The sequence below is a fragment of the Lepidochelys olivacea genome, assembly GCF_965140295.1.
Source record: "Lepidochelys olivacea isolate rLepOli2 genome assembly, chromosome: 15".
NCBI classification, from domain to species: Eukaryota; Metazoa; Chordata; order Testudines; family Cheloniidae; genus Lepidochelys; species Lepidochelys olivacea.
In genome coordinates, this window is record NC_140425.1 from 23,181,545 (window position 1) to 23,201,700 (window position 20,156).

Sequence of the window (20,156 nt, forward strand, 5' to 3'; positions counted from 1 at the left end):
GTGTATCTTGACACCTAGGCAAGCTTGTCTTTGTGATAGATGGTCCCTTACACCAAAAATCCCGATGATATTCAGGTTACTTCCAGTCCCAAATGACCAGTCATTTATCCCAGGACAATTGTACCTCAGATCTCAAACCGAAGACATTGCTTGTAACCAATCCTGTAACACTAACGAAAGATGTATTAACTAAGAAAAAGAAATGAGTTATTTACAAGATTAAAGCAGGTCTCTCTCTCTCTCTCTCTCTCTCTCTCTCTCTCTCACACACACACACACACACACACACACACACACACACACACACACACACACACACACACACACACACACACACACACACACACACACACACACACACACACACACACGTTACAGTCCTCGATTCCAAAAAGCAATAGTAGCGGCTATAGCTCTAGATGTCCTTTAGGGCTAACCCAAGCTAAGCAGCTTGGGGATCTCTTGCTTATGCTTAGAAAAATTGCCCTCTCCACATTCCAAGTTCCTTCTGGTCAGGGATTTTTATTCCCTTCCCCCAGAGTTCAAAGTGATGGGGGACAAGTGTTGGTGCCTGTCTCCCAGGGATGAAAGTAACTTAATGAACTTCCCAGTATGCAGGGCGGCCGGGTCCTGGGCAAGGAAGGGGTGGCTCTGGGTGCCCAGAAGGGGCAGGGCCTCAGGCAGAAGAGGTGGGGCCTTGGGTGGAAGGGGCTGGGGCCAAACTGCCTTTCAGTGCTGTCCAGTCTGCACCGCCTGGGGCTCTGGTGGTGATTTAAAGGGCCAGGGGCTCTGGCCGCTGCCGGGAGCCCCGGGCCCTTTTAAATCGCTAGGCAGCTGCCCCTTTTGCCTCCCCGTTCCATCAGCGGCCCTGCTGGTACGGTTGGCTCTTCTTACCGGTACACCATACCGTACCGTACTGGCTTACTTTCACCTCTGCTGTCTCCTCTTCATGGATTAGGGGTGGGGGGCAATCAACGAAGTCTTTGTCCATTGATGTTTCACAATGACTCATTTTGGTTTCAGTGGGCCTTCTTGTATGCACAATGAGCAGGTTACGTTAATTAATGCTTCTTTCCTGTTTTAGTTACACAGTTACAGAGGTTTACAGTGCAAACACTCAAAATAACTTTGTACCATGTGCTACAGACGTTAAGTGAGAGCAATGCATGCAGCATGCTACAAGCATTTCATCAAGTCTAAACGCTAACCACATTCTTATCAATTTAACATCTGTTTTAACAATGCTAACACACAGGTGAGCTAGACTGATTTCCAGCTATGCATTTGTCAGTGTTGTAAGGCCAAGAGGCCTTGGTATGAGATGCCACCTAGTCTGCCAGTATCGCAACTCCAATCAAGATCGAGGCCCCATGATACTACATACTCTATAAACATAGCCCTCAGGCCAGCAGACACTTGGGTATGTGATTAACTTGACACACTTGAGTAGTCCCAACTGATTTCACTGGGACTATCTGCATGATAAACTTGTTCACAACCCTGAGTATTTGCAGATAATATAGTAAGAGAGTTTCTGCCTCTGAGGTTGCAAATGACAGGTATCATGTAAAATATATTTTAAAGAGAGACCAGTACCCTTCAAAAAGGGACATTGATGAAACTTTGTTTCTCTACACAGGATTACCTGTCCAAAAGAATATCCATGTGAAAAGACCATATTGCTGTTATGAGGGCAGTGTTCTTTGTCTGAATGATTCATAAAGGTGCCTGCTAAATGCTGAACAGGTCCCATATTGAGATTGAGTAACTGTCCTATTCAGCTGACACAAAGCGCAGCTTAGGAAACCCATGAATAAATAAACAGCCTTACGCTTCCAGGCCCAGGCCTAACATAGAAATGGAAGGCTGAGTAGGGCCACTTGCCAGTATTATTAGCAGCGTCCCAGAAATCCAGCATTGGTGGTGTCATCAAAATTGAGTTGGCACTGAAGAAGGAATTGCACGTTGTGTAAGTACAGACATTTAAAGGCACCAGCAAGCTGAATGTTTGTTGCTAATGATTTGGATGTATGTACGTGGATCGGCTGTGTATACTATTCTATGCTAATAATAAACCTCCGTATGTCCCCAAGTTTTCATATTTATTAGAATTGGTTTTGTGCCACTGGAGCCTTGTGTGATTCTTTTGTTTGTTTGGTTCCTTTTAGAGCTATATTGTGTGGTATTAAGAATGCCTGTTGCTCTTGTCTCATAAAGATTTAATAGGCTCTTATGTTGACCGCTTTGCAGGTAACAGGTTGTTCATGTGGTCTGCAGGTTTTGTGTGACAAAAGGGGCCTCAGTCAAAAGATATCTATAAAACTCAGCTTTGGTGAAAAAGATGCCTTAAAAGCTTTGATAGAACTACTCACTTATCAGCAATTGAATCTGCTCTTTTTCCTATGAAAATCAACTGCAAAACACCCAATGAGTTCAGTAGGATAAGATCACATCTAAGATTGGTCTGAGCTCATAGAGTCTTATAACTGATGAAAAAGTAATTTAATCAACCTTTGGTATGTTTCCAGTTGACAAAGTGCACCAGTATAAAGTTTACTGAAATGCCAGAGATGAAAAGGTTAGCCAGCCTGCTCAGGTCTTCAGATTCGTGAGGCTTTTTATTTAGTTGCAGCAAGATTCATGTGATAACAATGGATTCAGTGAATGGAGATCTGTGAAATATTTAAATGATTTAAAACCATAATGTCCCTGAGAGGAAGATAATTAGTTTACTGCTACAAGAGTAGTGCTTATTCAAGATAAGTGGGGATTAATTAAATATTGAAAGTGTATTTTGAAATGTGTGTGTATACTCTTTGCTGGTATGTACACACTCTGTCTATTTAAAATGTATTCTTATTTATACTACAGTACTGCTTAGGGACCCCAATCCTGGATCAGGGCCCCTTTGTGCTAGGCCCTGTACAAATATAGTAGAAAAGACAGCCTTTGCTCCAGAAAATTTGCAATCTGGGTTCATGACAAAAAATAACACTCAGATGTAGCGACACATGCATGGCTTTGTGTACTTTTTTATATGTTGTGTTTAATCCATAGCAATGAGAAACTAAAACTCACTAAATCATAGTATTTCTTTAATTGCAACCTACTCTGTTAATTACAATATATACCTAGTACTCCACTATAGACACATTCACTGGTACACAATTACCATTCCACAATTACATGACTGGTAATGTGTTACACTTGTTTTAACTCATTTGGGCTGGCTTGTGAATAGGCATATGAATCTACCAGCTGCGATCCTGATTCAGCCAATGGGACTACTCCCAATCTTAAAGTTCTACATATGTTTAAGTGCCTTGCCAAATTGAGGCCTTCGAGGGGAATTAGTTCTTCTGATATTTGGGTTTCTTTCCTGCACAAATTAAGTTTGTTGCCATCCTGCCCTTACATTGACATTTCTTTTACTCCTTCACCTGGCTTAAGCATTTCTCTGTGGCCCTTGTAATTAGGGACTCTTCTCCCCTCCCCTTCCTCCATTCTCCCTCTTTAACCTAACTTCGGGCCTGATGCAATTCTAGTAGAAGTCAGTGGAATAACTCACAATGACTTCAGTGGGAGTTGGTTCAAACCCATATAGTTGTTGCTGTGCATTAAGTATATACTCTCCATATATGTATCTTATAGAATACACAGGCCCTGATTGACTAAGACTATGTCTACCCTACGGACCTTACCATGGCACAGCTGTACTGCTGCAGCTGTGTTGCTGGAAGGTCTCCTGTACAGCTGCTCCATGCTGGCAGGAGAGAGCTCTCCTGTGGGCATAATTAAACCACCCCCAATGAGCAGCAGTAGCTATGTAGGTGGGAGATGCTCTCCTGTCAACATAGTGCTGTCCACACTGGTGCTTTTGTCCATGAAACTTATGTCGGTCGGGTGTGGGGAAACCCCCCCCCCCCAACCGACAAAAGTTTAGCTGACATAAGTGCTAGTGTAGACAAAGCCTAAGCCTTTTGACAGGCCAGGTATGTCGATTGGAAGTGGTAAGAGTAAATGAACCACATTCCATAGTGAAGTTTATAACAAACAGTGATTCATTTAAAATGTGATACAGTCCATGATACAGCATTATAAATTACCTGTTTCCTCTCACTTTCCCTTCTGATGAAGTCACAGGAAATATGTCTTTAGTTGTCATTAAAATTCCTTGACTTGATCCCTGCTGATTTTAGTCAGACAAAGTTCCCTTCTGTTCTGAAGTTTTGCCCAAGACTACAGGTTGTGCACTTCACCCTTTACCCAAAGCTTACTGAAGTCAATGGGAGTCTTTCCTTTGACTTCAGCAACTCTGGATTGCCCCTAAGCATTAAATTTCTTTAAGCTCAATAAATCTTAAAAGGCATCTATAAGGCATCAATAAGGCATCTTTAAGCTCAATAAATGATATTTTGATTGTTGGCAAGAAAGGAAGATGCTTAGAAAAGTACAATAGTAAGCATTATACTAGAGTTTGTATCTAATCAAACCCCCAAAACTGAGCACCCAGAGAAATTCACCCCTCTGCTACGGGCCAGCATATGGTGTAAGAACTAAACAACAGCCTTTGGTAAATTAGTTTCTACAGGAATGGGGGAAACTGAGTTGAAGTGGTGCATGAAAGCAATGCACATTTTATTTTCACATCTCCACCGTTATATATGATGAGGTATGCTTCAGAGGATTCTTGAAAACTTATTAATTTAGTTTGGCTTTTAATGTGTAGGATATTTTTATTATCCATCACTTGCAAACCACGTATGGAGAGACATTCTGTTAAAAAGATCATGTAAATCAGTGGTTCTCAACTGGGGGTATATGTACCCCTGGGAGTACGCAGAGGTCTTCCAGGGGTACATAAACTCATCTAGATATTTGTAGCTTTACAACAGGCTACATAAAAAGTTTTAGTGAAGTCACTACAAACTAAAATTTCATACAGAGAAAATGAGAAAGAAAGAAAGCAATTTTTCAGTAATAGTGTACTGTGACACTTGTATTTTTTATGTCTGATTTTGTAAGCAAGTAGTTTTTAAGTGAGGTGAAACTTGGGGGTACTCAAGACAAATCCAACTCTTGAAAGGGGTACAATAGTCTGGAAAGGTTGAGAACCACTGATGTAAATCACATTATATTGTGGAAAAGATGCATGCTGCTAGGTGTGGTTTAAACAAATGTAAGGATTTACCTGTTTTTGGTTTTTGTTTCCCTACAGTTTAGAAATGAGCTACCATATTTGCAACCTGCAGTGCCACAGAAAACATTAGATCAGATCCGATTTTTAGAGGAGAAAACCCAGATTTTTCAATCTAATGTCACAACACTAACTCAAGGGAATCATCATTGGAGATTTTTAGTAAGTCCTCTCTGGTTGTTCTTTTTTTATTACTTTAGCTGAATGGTGAATTTAGACACAAGTGTGATTTTTGCAATCCAAAGATTCTTTAATTCCAAAGGTTGCAGTGAACTAAACTCAGCCTGCTTTATTACTTTTGTTATGCTTTTAAATGTTCAGATACTTTACATTGGTATCAAAGTTTTAAAATAGAGTATTACAAAACTGTAATCCAGTAGTAACATCTGAAAAAAATAATAGCAAGAACCAGATGAACCATATGTATAAATATGGAAGGAGAATTTATCGTTGATAAACAAAGTTGTGATGCACTGTCTTGGGCACAAAGTCATAGGGCCAGAACCTCAGTTGGTGTAGTTCAGCGTAGCTCCACGCTCTGCCGATTTATACCAGCTGAAAATCTGGCCCATAGATGTCAGTTGGATTGTCTGGTTATAATTCAGAGCAGAAGTTGGATTCATATATATGTGTGTGGCATTCTCGCTCTCTACAGATTACAAAATGTGCCATCAGTAGAATATTTTAGAAGAGGTTGTTTTCAGAATATAGTAGCTCTAGGAAAAGAGAACAGTTGTCAAAGACGTTTTTTGAGAGGTCTGAGGGGTAGTATCTTGTCATTCCAAGAAGGTCTGGTGGGGTTGGAGATACTCTGAATTCTGCTAGAAGCAGGGAGAGTGACAGGTTTTCAAGTTAGTTTGAAAACAAATAAATGATTCATTCAACCAATTGCTCTAAAATCAGAATTTGCTGACTTTTTAAAGTTGACTGTTCAGATCTGCAGATGCAGCATTGAAATTTGATGTATATAAGTAATAGCTGTGTATCAACTTTTGCTTCTTACTGCACAAGGGGTTATTTCTGCTTGTGCTGTAAAAAGTGGTAAACACATTTTTTGGCTTGGTATTTCAGAGGAGAAATACCATTTAAGTAGCAAAATCATACTGCAGCCTAAAACCAAATTGAACTAGCTGACTTATCTTAAATTGTTCAGGGTCAGTTTTCAGTAGAGAATGCAGCTGTGTATAGGGAATTGGACTTATCGTGTACGGTGATGGCCTTTTAAAACTTGCCAATTGCCTGAGATAATTAAGGCCCATGGTCCTACAATTGGATGTGAGTGGGTGGACTCTTCCATTGGCATGGATAAGAGCGTAGGCTGGGGGCTTAAATAAGTATTTACAGTTAAATAACCCCACTTTCAGCTGTATTTATGGTATTTCCTATAGGCATGTGTATAGGGAAATAGAAGTTGGTTTTGAAAATCTGGAGTTAACCTTATATTTTTCAATTTTGCCCAAGATAAGCTTCTGAGGGCCACCACTATAGTATCATGGAGTGCTAATTGCAATTATGGACCTGTTTTCCTGCCCACCTTTCTAAATCGTGTACCCTTCCTTATCAGCAATAGCTATTATTTTAAATTTAGTTTCTTCTGTTGTGAGTCTGCTGTATATTATCTGATTGGTGCTAAGAAATGCCTTTTAATAAATAAACTGTGAATGCATGTTGTGTATGTTAGCTTTTACAGTCTCATTGTAAATGCAGGATTGGAAGGTGCATGGAAGAGTTTAATATCATTTTTCTGTTTTCTGCCACATGGAGAAGAAATAGCGACCAGTTAGATTCAATAGCGACATATTCTGTAATAAGAAAAGGAGTACTTGTGGCACTTTAGAGACTAACCAATTTATTTGAGCATAAGCTTTCGTGAGCTACAGCTCACTTCATCGGATGCATCACGAAAGCTTATGCTCAAATAAATTGGTTAGTCTCTAAGGTGCCACAAGTACTCCTTTTCTTTTTGCGAATACAGACTAACACGGCTGCTACTCTGAAACCTGTCATATTCTGTAATAAAATATATGGCTACGTTTGGGTCTGTTTTGTGGTCTTTCCTTTCTCTTGATGCTGCCTTTATTGTATGATTATAATGAGTTATTTAGAAAAGAGCAAAAACAAGTAATTGATTAATATAAAGGAACAGTGAAAACTTTGTTAACTGAGAACCCAAAGGACCTGAAAAAAATCTATCGTCAAGTGAAGGTTTATCTTTCACTAAAAGCTGAGCCAAGTTGTACTCTAAACGTCATGAGACACTTTAAAGAACACACTACAAGTTAAAATGTTAGTGAATGGAGATGGCCTTTAGTGCATGCACATATACTGAAAAATGCTGGTATAGGTACCTACTTAAAAGTTACCATAGGTGGGTTACGCCATGATGAAACTATTTAAACTATTTCATAATTCGTGTTGACACAAAGGGAAGTTGCAAGTGCTCAGCACCTCTCTCGAGGCATTTAGTGTCTTCCAGGATTGGGTCCATATTCTGATTTGGGCTTGACTTGAATTTGAGTTCTGTCCCTGGGCCTGTCTTTATCTAGCCCAGAGTCTCAAAGGTTATGTACTCAGATGTACTAGTTTAAGAATGTAGTAGTTTAGGCCAGTTACGCTGTCTGTGTTCAAAGTAATCTGAAACCTGGCAAAGCAGGTTCCTGACCCTTAATTTAGATCTGTACCTCAGGACTTAATGTCTCAGCTTAATGCCATTTTATCGAGATATATTAATTTCAAATGAACTGGGATGTCATTACTCTCCAGTACTAAATCAATTGCACATTTTTAATTGCATTTGCAAAACAAAATTTGAAAACTGTATGTGCTCACTTGATCTCATAAAGTCCTAAACTTTGGCATCCGTCATTTTGAGCTCTCCAGTGATAAAGATAATTTTATTAGTCCTGTGTTAGGTCCTTGGTTTTGGTATATTTAACAAATTGGTAGGCTGGCAAAGGTGGACTGTAGTGATGCTTCTTGGATACCTTATAGTAGTGCGTAAGTTATGTCTGGCTTTGTGGGTGGGGTGGGGGGGAAGCGCGCGCGTGTGTGTCCTGGAAAAGAGAGCCAGGTGTGTAATTTGTTGCTCATATGTCATATTTATTAGTATGCCTGAAGATATGTAAATGTTTTACCTTCCTTATTTGTCCTTCAGTAAGTAAACTTAAGGCCTTAAAAGGAACAGGGTAAATATACATTGAAGTAATGTACAAGCATTAGAGAGTCTCATTGTTGAAAGAGAAACATTGTATACAGGTCACTGTAGGAAGTACTGTCTTTTGAATGAGGCATAATGCAGTTCCTAAGCACTGATTGTTATTAACAATCCAGTAATATTTTTTGCAAGAGTGAAATTTGAGAGATTCAACCAGTAATGTCTTACAGGAATTAAATAGGGCTCTATAGAAATTACTTTAATCTCCTTTAGAATTTGTTAATGAATAGTACAAATCTATAGGTTTTTTAATTTTGTGGAAGTCTCTCTCAAAATTTTATAGGCTAGACAGACAGATATCCACCCTACAAAGTTATTTTCAGTTGAATTTTAAGAAAGCTGCTATATAGTGATGGTGCACACCTGCTAAACAACTTTTGTATTCCACACCACATTTAGCTGCATTTCAATGGTGGTTAGTTAAAATGGTTCCTGTATTTAGTCAAGATTCAGTCCTGCAAATAGAACTGCACAGAGTCCTACTTAAGCAAATGGGACACTGTGAAGGGCTAAGGATCCACACATATAGAGCTGTTTGCAGGCTCTGGCCATAGTTTAAGCCCTTTCAGATCCTTTGGGATTGAAAGCTGCTGTTGAACTCTAAGATACTGTGATTGTTAGTGCTGTGAGTAGCATGTATGTTAGTTATTTGGTATGCATTTTTTGGTTTCTGGATAATACTCAGCACTTACACAGCTTTTGATCTTCAAAGCACTTGGCAATTGTTAACTAACTAATTTGAAAGAAAATTCCTAAAAATAAAGCCCTCTGTAGATAAGAATAAATGAGACTTTTTTTAGCCTGGTCTTCTTATTCTCCTGACATTATATCTCATGGAACAGCAAGTGAAGGCATAACTCTGACACTTTGCTTAAAAGCCTGATTTCTGAAGCTTGAGATTCTAATTTTGGTGGGGAATTTATCCATTTGAAGGGCTGAAGTTTTATTCCATCTGAAGTATTTATGTTTAATATGATGGGAGAAAAGTTTATAAATGTGATGTTTTGAACTACTATTAATGCCTGCTTTACATCTCTATGAAAAGAATAACTATACAGCTGTGAGGTGAACTGAATATTCGTTTTTGACTAAAAATGTCCCTATTCAGGTGAAAAGTAAAGCCTGTGTTATGTGAGCTCTGTTTAATAGAACGCATTTGAGAACATAGATAATTGTTAATAGAGTTATCATAGCTAACGTATGGGGCCAGATTCGGATAGCATTGAAATCAATGTCAAAACTCTCATTAATTTCAGTCAGTACAGGAATTGTGCCCAAAGTGTGTATTCTTAATGAAGAAGAACCCTGAGTGACTGGATGGCTCATGGGATTGATAATGGGGCATAGTGCTTATTATTTGTGTTACTATTTCTACTCCAGTGCAGGTTTCGATTTCATAAAACCCTCCTTCACAGGCAGTGCTAATTGACACCACTGTTTGAAGTCTCAGCCAAGAAACCGAGGGATGAATGTAGGTGAAGACTGAATGACCCGTTTTACTCTGAAAGATGGTTGGCTTAGGGATGTTTGTGGGGGAGTAAAGAAAACTTAAACAGCTGTTAGCTGGGAGGTAGCAGCCCTATGGATAAACAATGAACTTTTGTCTCCAGGTTTGTCAATCTGGCCTCTCAGAATGAAATCAGCTGCTTGGGGATAACGCAGTTTTCACACCCATTCATTTTTTTAATGAACTGAAAAAGCTATATCTGCAATGGTTCATTTAATCATGTGTACTGAAGGTCAGAAAACATTAGCTCAATTCTCCTTCCTGGTGCATTTTATTTAAACAAATGTTTCATTACAAGAAAAATCCCACAGTATCTTAATAAACAACTAGATGGAATCTATTTCCATAAACATACATCTCCTTCATATTCTATCATTAGCTTGCTCTGTACGTAAATATAACTGGGGTTTGCACTAGTTACCTGTTAGTTACTAAGCAACAGTATCATTTGCCTCTGGCTACAGCTGCTAGTAAATGACTTGTAGCTCCCTGATTGTAAATTAAAGTGCTCTAAGTTTGGAATTGAGGCTGTTAAAAGGGCCCTAATGCAGGCATAATGCCATTTTCCACCTGTAACAACAATGTATCAGAAGAGCTACTCAAGCAGCATCAGTTTGCCGGGTTATGCTTGTATATCAAAAAATTGTAATTGCTTTTGTCTTTCCCAATCCATAGTGTTCTCTCTAGTACATACTATTCTTTGTTTTAAGTCTTCCTGTCTCTACATAAAGGGAAAAACAATATGTATTATGCATTCCAAGCATTTACTTTGTTTTATTTTTTGCAAGGATGGCAATGCTTGATGTTCAGCATGTTAGGCAAAAGCTCAGCTGAAAGAAAAATGTAAACATAATTAAAAATATATATAAATACTGAGAGTTTGGTTTGCAATTCAGAGACGCTTCTGATTTAGGACGGCCAACTATGGGGTTGAATGTTAATGCATTAGTGCAAAGAAAGCAGGCTTCAGAAGTGACATTTAATAGTTCATTGTCGATAGACTGCCCTAAAAAGAAACTTATTAAGAGGAGTTTTCTTCCCTGTTCCCCCTGCAGCACATATATATAGTTCTTTGCAGGAAGGAAACAATAATGTTTATGGATTAGAGCAGCATTTGGCTTTTGATACATACCTCTGTAATATAATGGCTTGCCATATAGGCATTCACCTTTTTGTCATTTTTGTGTGTCTTTGTGAATAGTGTTTGGGCTTTTTTGACAGCCTTATTTCCCTTGGCAATGCTGTCATTTTATTCTTTGTTTCCACAAATGAATTTACTTGCATAACCTTTCGTTTCTGGTGGTGTTGCTCTGGAAATAATTATTCTCTTTGCAAACATGGAAATCTGACTTGACTTGATTAACATAGTACTGGTAGGATAAAGAACTTTCCTATCAACAAGTCCTCAAGAGAAAGTTCCATCAAAAGTAGAACTGTATTTAGTTTAAGGAGAAGGGGGGAAGCAAAGCTTGTTCCCTTCTCCTAAAGTTCAATGAGCTTGTTACATTCTTTAATGTGACTGCGCAAAGGCCATAAAAGGTATCTAAAACCTCAAGCCATTCAGAAATATCTGATATAAGGAAAAATAGACTGATTCACTGTATTGAACTAATTAGCTCGAAAGCAGGCTGACCTTTTCTCCATCCCCTAAAACATAGTTATTTCAGTGTTCAGGAGTTTTAAAAAGATAGTTGATCTAGAAACACTTTTTCTAATAAAAACATCCTCTTTTTTCCCCTCTTTTTTTTTTTTCTTTACTGTCATGGATAAGCGGGCATCCTATCTTTCTAATGCTGGTCTGGTTAATATATTCCTGATGCCAAAAAAATAATTCAGAGTAACATGTGATACTCCATCTGATGTAAACAGGGAGGAAAAAAATCTGTATTAACAGAACCCAGTTTTAAAAACTGAGCTGCCTGTGGCCATCGGTAACTATTGATTTCAGCCAAGAATATTACGCCCTATAGGATTAATGGCCAAATCCTGATAGTTTTATTCATGTGATGCCAGTGGGAATGCTCACTTGAATAAAGTAAGTAAGAGTAAGCCCTTATTTGCAATTTTTCTTTAAGATTTGGGGGCCTTCAAGGGTAGGGGCTATTCACCATGAGTTGTCAAGATCATATCGTGATAAGACCCATACGTGAGGGCAGAACCTAGTGTTGCAGAAACAGCTGACTGTTGTTGTGGCTGAGCTCAGCCACTCCTCTCCTTCTCTGCCATTTTGAAGCTCACTATAGCTACACTGATGAAAGCACTCCAACTGAGAGGAAAGATGATCTTCTGGACCAGAATATAGGAGTTGAACCCATATTTCCTGCCTCTGTCACAAACTCCCTGTTTCACCCTGGGCAGGTCACTAATATCTCTGCTTCAGTTCCCTATCTGTAACTTTCTCCTACCCTTTGCCTTGTCTCTTTAGATTGTCAGCGCTTTGGGGCAAGGGCTGTCTCATGATGAGCATGAACAGCACCTTGCACACTGGGGCCCTGACCTCAGTTTGGGCTTCTAGGTGCCACAATAAGAGAACTAGTGATTCTTCATAAACAGTCTCTTAACTGACAATTAATTTAGTGCACAAGAAAAGCTAACTAAATTATTCATGGGAATACTGACACCTGTAATGGCTCATCCACTCCTATTTATCACCTATTTATGAACCCTGTTGCCATAACAATAGTTATATTTTCCTTGTGTCCTAAGGCAAAAAAATCTGTCCCTAGAATGTCAAATGACCAGTCAATTCATCATTTCTTACCTTCTCTTTCTCTTTGTCTCACACAGAATGCTCCATAAAATAGCTGTTTTTTTTCTTAATCTCTTTACTTGATTAAATAGGATAAAACATTCTTCCATTTCAGTTTTCTTTAATATGTGTTCTTGTTGGAGATCTTCTGGATTTTTGTGGACAACAATTCAATTTCTGTGGAACTGGTCTTTGAAGATTAGTTTGTGAGGTACATTCTCTGTCCTGCGTGATACATTCATCCCAAACTGGTTACGTTTTAGTACTGTGGATTTTTTTTTTAAAACTCATAGCTTTAGAAATGTTTGAACAATCCAATTTATCTTTACCTGATAGGCTGTGGGTGGACAAGTGAGGTGAGTCGTGCTCAGCTCAGCAAGGATATAATGAGGCATATAAATAATTAGCAACACATTTAAAAAACCTTCTGCTTATATAGGGCAAATCCCTGCATAATCCCCAGATCTTCAGTGGGACTACTTGTTTCAATATGGCAAGCAGGATTTGAATGTCTCTGTGTGTGTCTTTCTGTAACATGATAAACACAGTATGGAATGTAGTCATAAAAGGAAAATAATACTGTCAGAAATAAGGCCCTCTATTATCAAGAAAGTAATAACCTTTTTAACCTCCATTGTTCCCAACTATAACAATAAATTCAGCACTGGAGTGTTATACACAGCTGCAGTTAACAGTAATATCTGCAGTTTATTCCTACAATTGAAGTACTAGGAAACAAAAATGAGTGGTATTTTCAAGTGAAGGAAGTCTGACATGAACTCTTAAAACAAATTCTATTAGCTATACTCAGTGATGAGCTGCCAAAATCTTAACAACGGGTTCCCTCCTCACCCCACGAGGGGATCGTTGCCCACCCCCGCCCCCCTGGACTCCTGCCCCATCCAACCCCCCTCCCCCGTGTTCCTTGACGCCTCCCCCCCAGAACCCTGTCCCCTGACTGCCCCCAGAATTGGACAGGAGGGTCTCGTGGGCCACCGTAGTGGGTTCCCACCCCACCCCTAAGAGCCAGAGAGACCTGCTGGGGAACAAGGTGGGGAGTCCCAGCGGTGCTTAGCTGGGGCAACTCCCAGGAAGCATCCGGCAGGTCCCTCTGGCTCCTAGGGGTGGGGGAGCGTAGCTGGGGGGGAGCAGGGGGAGCGGCTGCTCCCCCCACTGATCACATCAAAAGTGGCGCCTTAGGCGCCGACTCCCTGTGTGCTCTGGGGCTCGAGCACCCACGGGGAAAACTTGGTGGGTGCAGAGCACCCACCGGCAGCTCCCCACCCCGCGCCCAGCCCCAGCTCACCGCCGCTCCGCCTCCGCCCCTGAACCCGCTGCCCCGCTCTGCTTCTCCGCCCCCGCTTCCCGCGAATCAGCTGTTCGGCGGGAAGCCTGGGAGGGCTGAGAAGCAGGCGGCAGCTTCACACTCAGGCTGAGAGTGGCGGAGGTGAGCTGGGACGAAGAGCGGTTCCCTTGCGTGCCCCCTCCCCTTCCCCCGCGGGTTACGTGCTGCGGTGCGGGTGGCCCTTGCGCCCCCTCTCCCCAGCTCACCTCCACCTCCCTGGGCCTGAGCGGGAAGCCGCGGCCTGCTTCTCAGCTGGCCCCGGCTTCCCGCGTGAACAGCTGATTCTCGGGAAGCCTGAAAGGGCGGAGAAGCAGGGTGGGGCGGTGCGTTCAGGGAAGGAAGTGGAGGCGGAGCGGCGGTGAGCTGGGGATGGGGGATGGGGCGGGGAGCTGCCAGTGGGTGCTCTGCACCCACCAAATTTTTCCCTTGGGTGCTCCAGGGCTGGAGCACCCATGGAGTCGGTGCCTAAGGCACCACTTTTGGCGATTTAAATTTAGAAGCTCTTTTAGAACCAGTTGTCCCTCGTGGCTTCTAAATTTAACAACTGGTTCTAGCGAACCCGTGCGAACCGGCTCCAGCTCGCCACTGGCTATACTGTTTTAACTGACGGAAAAATAAACACAATTGTAGACAAAGGCTAAGGTTTTTAAAAGAGTCTGAGGGACTAATTTCAATGGAACTTGGGCTTCTAACTCCCTTAAGTGCCTTTAAAAATCCCATCCTAATATTCTTATAATTTTTGACATATTTTAATTCATTCACCATAAGAAAACAATTAACTGTTAATTGGGACTAGGTTGAACAATTGCATCTTTATTAAGAATGCTCCATGCGGTTTATGTAGTAAAAATTTTCCTGACCCATTTTTGATGTTTTAAACCCCTTCTCCTTCCTCCTACCGCTCCTTCCTCCAAAAGTCCTTTTGTTGCCAGTTTCTCTCGCCTTCTTCTGAGCACATGTAGCTCTCTGATGGCTATTTCCAGCTTGGATCCTTACTTTTCCTTTTCCTCTCCTCCCTTTACCAGGGGAATCTGTGACTGTCTTCCCTTCTGATTCTGGTAACCCAGCATGGCCACCGTGGGACATCTCAGTAGGTCTGATGTTCTTTTCTGGACCTAAGCTAGCTTCACACCTTGGATACTCCAGGGTTTTCCTGGGTCAGAAATGCGCCCTGTGTTCTGGTCCCTGACTCAAGGAAGCCTCAGATCATGTGAGCATTGAAAAAATCAAGTCAAGACACAAGAAAGACTTTCAGACCCATTAAGATCTAACAGTGCTTACTCCTGGGGGGAATTCTGCACCAAAAAATTAAAAATTCTGCACAAAAAATTTTAAAATTCTGCATTTTATTTGTCAAAATAACACAATATAATCACAGCAGTTTCAATTATTTTGGTAATTTATTTCAAAATACTTGTCAGCAAGTGTGTCTGTAACAATATAGACAACAAAAAAGATTCAGGAAATGTTTTTTGACAAACAGATTCCTTACTCTGCATAGTAATACAGAACTCCGAGTAATAATTCATTTAAACTAAAATACAGAACTGTATTTCCCGCACCCTCCAGAAACAGTGTAAAGGCTTGGGGGAGTCAGGGGAAATGGAGGAGCTGAGGGAGAGGGAAGTAATTGCCTGGAAGGAGCCTGAGTATGAACTTGAAGGGATGTTGGGTGGGAAATGTATGAAACAGGTTTTTTTGGTGGAGGGGAGCAACCCTGTGTAAGACCAGGGAAAGTATTGTATTTTGTGAGCTGCAAGCCACCTTGTAATGGCTATTCAGAAGTACACTTACGCACATACTTAAGTCCCACAGACTTCAATAAGATGTAAACACATGCTAAAGTTAAACATGTGCTTAAATATTTTGAGTTGGGGCCTAAATATTTAAATGGGTTCTGAATTCTTTAGTAAATGCTCCATTGTATTTACCAAAATTCTGGCCAAATCACTGTGACTTGATTTTTTTGCACATAGTCATTGATTAGAATTAAGTAATAGAATTGGATAGAATTCAAGCCTAGTCTTGCAACTTGTCATTGGAAAGAATTAGCTAATATTTTTTCATAAATCTTTGTGAATAATACTTGCAGTTTCATTCAGGCTCATTTTGCAGCTGGAAAGTTTCACTGTTCAGGTTTTTTTGTGTGTGTGAATCCATGTGAAAATGGATTTGCCTTTTAAATGAAATATCAAACTTTCAAAAGTAATGAGGTTTTTACTTGAAAATAGGAACATGGGAACAGACATGTTGGATCACAACTGATGTCCATCTACTCCAGTATCCTGTCTTCGACATTGACCATTCAAAATGCTTTAGGGAAACACATTTTGTATTAGGCCATTATTGGATTTCCAGTTTCCAGGGAAAGTTTGAAAAAGTTAGAAGTTGGCTTATGTCCTGAAGCTTGAATTTTTATCTCTCTTCTAAAGTACTTGCTTATTTGTGTTTATTATTCTAATTCTGAATAATCTTGTTATGCATATAAAATGTCTTATCTTTTTTTGAATCTTGTTGTGCACTTGAACTCAATTATATATCCTGTAGCTATAAATTTCACAGTCCAGCTGTACATTGTGTGAAATAGTGTTTTCTTTTATCAGTTTTAAATTTGCCATTCTTTAATTTCATTATATTAAATGAAGTCCCTTTCTTCTTGCAACAGTATAAATTTTGCAGATTTTGGATTGGCCTGTCTTCACAAAATCCAACCAAAACTGGAAAACCTCAAATTTTGAGGGTGTATTTTTAAAGTCATTAAGAATTTCACACAGCCCTAGAACTAACTTACAATAACGCTCTTCCTTTAGAGACAAACATCAAAAGACTCTGTTCAGATGCTTATCCCAGTGGCTTAGATGTGAAGTACTTAGAACTCTCAAAAGAGCAGTTGTCTTTGTGAATTTCTTTCAGTCCTATCAGAACCTAGAAATATAGGAGTCTGCAAGAAAAATAAAACAATGAGAGGGGTGTGGATAGAATAGCTATCCATTTTTTTTCTGAAACTGGAGAAAGGTTTCGTTCAGGACTCTTTTTTTTTGGTGAAACGTCTTAACTGTTTTCCCTACCCTTTGCCTTTTTGAAGCTAGAACTTTAGCCTTCATCCATTGGTGAGGAAACCATGCAAATGCAGTGGGACCAGTTTGGAGGCTTTTAGATTCCTGAAAATATGATGCAAATACTTCCAGGATATGTATTTTGTAGGGAGATAATTGGAAATGGAAGGTAGAGTCTATTGTTATAAATGTACTGTACAAAGTTTCTGCTCTCTGAATTTTCCATGCTGAATCTACCATTTGCATTCTGATGTCCTTAACAGAGTGTTAGGTTAAGCAATGTCAAGGCTGTACCAACAGTTGTTACCAGAAGATTTGCTTTTTAATTTAAAACCTTTTATTCCTAATTGACCTGTTCCGCTAATTAAGGTTGTGGCCCTCCCTAAAGGAGTTTTCAGAGAAAGCCGCAGTTCGCTAACTTCCCGTTGAAAGGACACGGATACAGCCCTCCAATCAAGAATAGGCAAACAAGCAGTAAATTCTTCGAAAACAAAAATAATATTTATTTAGAAGTGAGTGAGTACAGTAAAAGAGTAGAGATAATAGAGTTATAATTAAAAAGGAATGAAGTGACACAGCAAATAAAGACACAACAATATAATTACAGTTTCAATTAACTCTATAGCCTATAACAATAATACAATCATTCTATTAATACTCTATACCTTATAACAATATAGCAATTAAACATATAACAATATATTAATTAACATTCAATATTAAACACTTAAAACCAAACAACCAGTAAGTGCTGGCCTGGCAGTTACTAAATGGGTAGGGAAATCTTACACAGACCACAAGCATCCAGCTTTATTTACACTTCAAACCCATATGCTCTAAGATGATAAAATAGAGGAAGATTTTGGCTTGCAAAGGCCTTCTTAAAATCCCACTGATTCGTCACTGGAACGGTCCTTCTGCTCTGTCACGATGCTGGAGGGCGATGGTAGAGCCACGGTCGGCTAGTCGCTGAGCGTGGGCTAGTGGCTGCGGTGTTGTTCTGCTGCCTTTTCCTGAGGTAAAGTGGTTCCTCAGGCAGGAGAGACAGAAGCCAGCTGGGTAATTGCTTCAGTGGCTGCTGAAAAGGCCTGTTGCTGGCTGGGTGGCATGAGTGGCCATTGCCAAGGGCAACCCTGGATCCCTGGGTGGGTGGCTGCTGCTGCTGCAGTTGCTGCTTTTCAAGCAGCCTCTCCTTTGCTGGGTCTGCTGCTGCTGTTGGTCCGTAAGCCTTCTTCCTTGCAAGTGTCTGGCAGAGCTCCTCTCTTTCGCTGGTCCTTGCTCCCTACAAGGTGTTAGCCTGCTGGCTGTCGCCTTTATATATGATTTGCAGCTTATTAGTGATAATTTATTATAATAATCCAGCCAATCAGCGTTCAGGGATTTGCATATGCTAATTTATGCCATGTGTGCTGGCATGTGACACTCAAACTCAGCCAATCAGCTTTCAGAGATTGGCATACGTTAATTATTTGCTAATTAGTCACATGTACTAGTAGCGCCTCGTCACATAGACTTGTGGGCTCAATGTATTCCTGTAGAGTTTTTCAGCTGACCTTTGTATGAACCCTACTTACTTCTTATCTGGAAATCCCATTTGTTTCTATGGGTGACAGTGTATTCCTGTGGGGTTTTGCTGAGTCTTTGTCCGTAGGAAGTGATGCAATAGCTTGCCTTGATTGCATCATCCCCATTCATTTCTGTGGGCTCTCATGTATTCCTATGGAATTTCCCACTACATTACATAACCCTATAGCCGCCATTACTGTATTTTCTAATTTAAACTGTTCTTAATTTTTATTTAATTAAAGCTTTAGTCTTAAAACTAATTACTGTTCTAAGCATGTCAAAGGGTCCTGACACTACCACCACTCATTTTATGTCCAATTAAGAGATTTACAATTTCTCCGAATTTAAACTCCTTCCCGAGGTTTTTCTGCAAACCTTCAATTTAAAGTGTTCTAAGGCATTTCAGGCAACTGAGGCAAAATCTCTCACCACACAGTTGATGAGTAAATGTGAATTCTTCTGGCTCCTTTCTGTTCTGTTTGTGGGTTGATGCATAAACTACCTTCCATTTTGTTACTGCATTTAGTATGCAAACAGGGAAGTAAAAACATGACTCACTTAGGATAGATCATTTTAAAGACTGCAGACTGTAAGAATGTGGTGTTTTTCATCCATGTAAAGAAGCTCATGGTACGATGAACAAAGAATAGTGAATAACTGAGCAAAATAGTGGCATCGAATATTTTGGAGCAGTACATTTGTTAGGAAAATGATGCATCAGAAATCCAGTGAGATATTCAAATGTTGAGGAAATGGCAGTTAGTCAGAACTCATTTGAGTGGCTGTAAGTCTGCAGACTTAAGTCTCAGTATATTAAATATAAACCTAATTAGTCTCTTCTTAATTAAGGATCAGGCATATGCAGCAATTCATAAATATCTTTGTCCTCTTAGGATTAAGTTTGTCAAACACTTAATGAGAATTTTCTGGGTGTCTGAATCCATGGTGCAGTACTCTGGACATGCTTATTAGAGGATTTACTCTCGATTTATATATAGAACTTGAAATTGACCATAAAATACTTGCCACAGCAGGGGCTCATTAGAAGGGATAAGCTGTGTTTACCTACAGACTAAAGGGTCTTTCCCCCCCTCTTTGTGGATAGTATACATGTGTTTTTCTTTAGGCCATTCTCTAGTATTTTCATACGCATTTCATACAAGTGATTATTTATAAAACGCAGTACCACAGCTCTGCTTTTACTATTTAAATAATCAGAGTGTTCTTTAGATACTGTAGATTTTGAAGGTATCATTTTTGTTAAGAACTGGCCAAAATCAACACAAAGGGTTATGAAGGATTGATTACTGAGCGAGGAGAAATGGGAGGGGCTAGATTTGTGTAAAGCGTTAGCTCTGTTTCCTTCACCTGTAAGACTCTTTTATGGTGTTTTGTTCCATCTCTTGTATGGGCTCCATAGTGTAGAGAATAGCAGCCTACTGTTGCTATTTCACTGGAAGTTACAAGTGCTCTAATCAACCAGCGCAATTCATCTGCTTTTCCCTCTATTGCTCAGTAATAT

General features: G+C 40.0%; 1 protein-coding gene across 7 annotated transcripts in view; it reads left to right on the plus strand.

Moving 5' to 3' along the window:
• Positions 1-20,156, plus strand: part of RIMBP2 (RIMS binding protein 2) — a 285,737-nt gene that overhangs the window by 71,346 nt on the left and 194,235 nt on the right. For 6 of the 7 annotated variants that reach the window (XM_084648843.1, XM_084648844.1, XM_084648839.1 and 3 more), the window contains one exon: positions 5,219-5,359. The exons of the other annotated variant lie outside the window; for it this stretch is intronic. The gene's annotated coding sequence lies outside the window, so the exon portion shown is untranslated. Of the gene's footprint in view, positions 1-5,218; positions 5,360-20,156 lie in introns of those variants that run through there. 7 annotated transcript variants of the gene reach the window in all.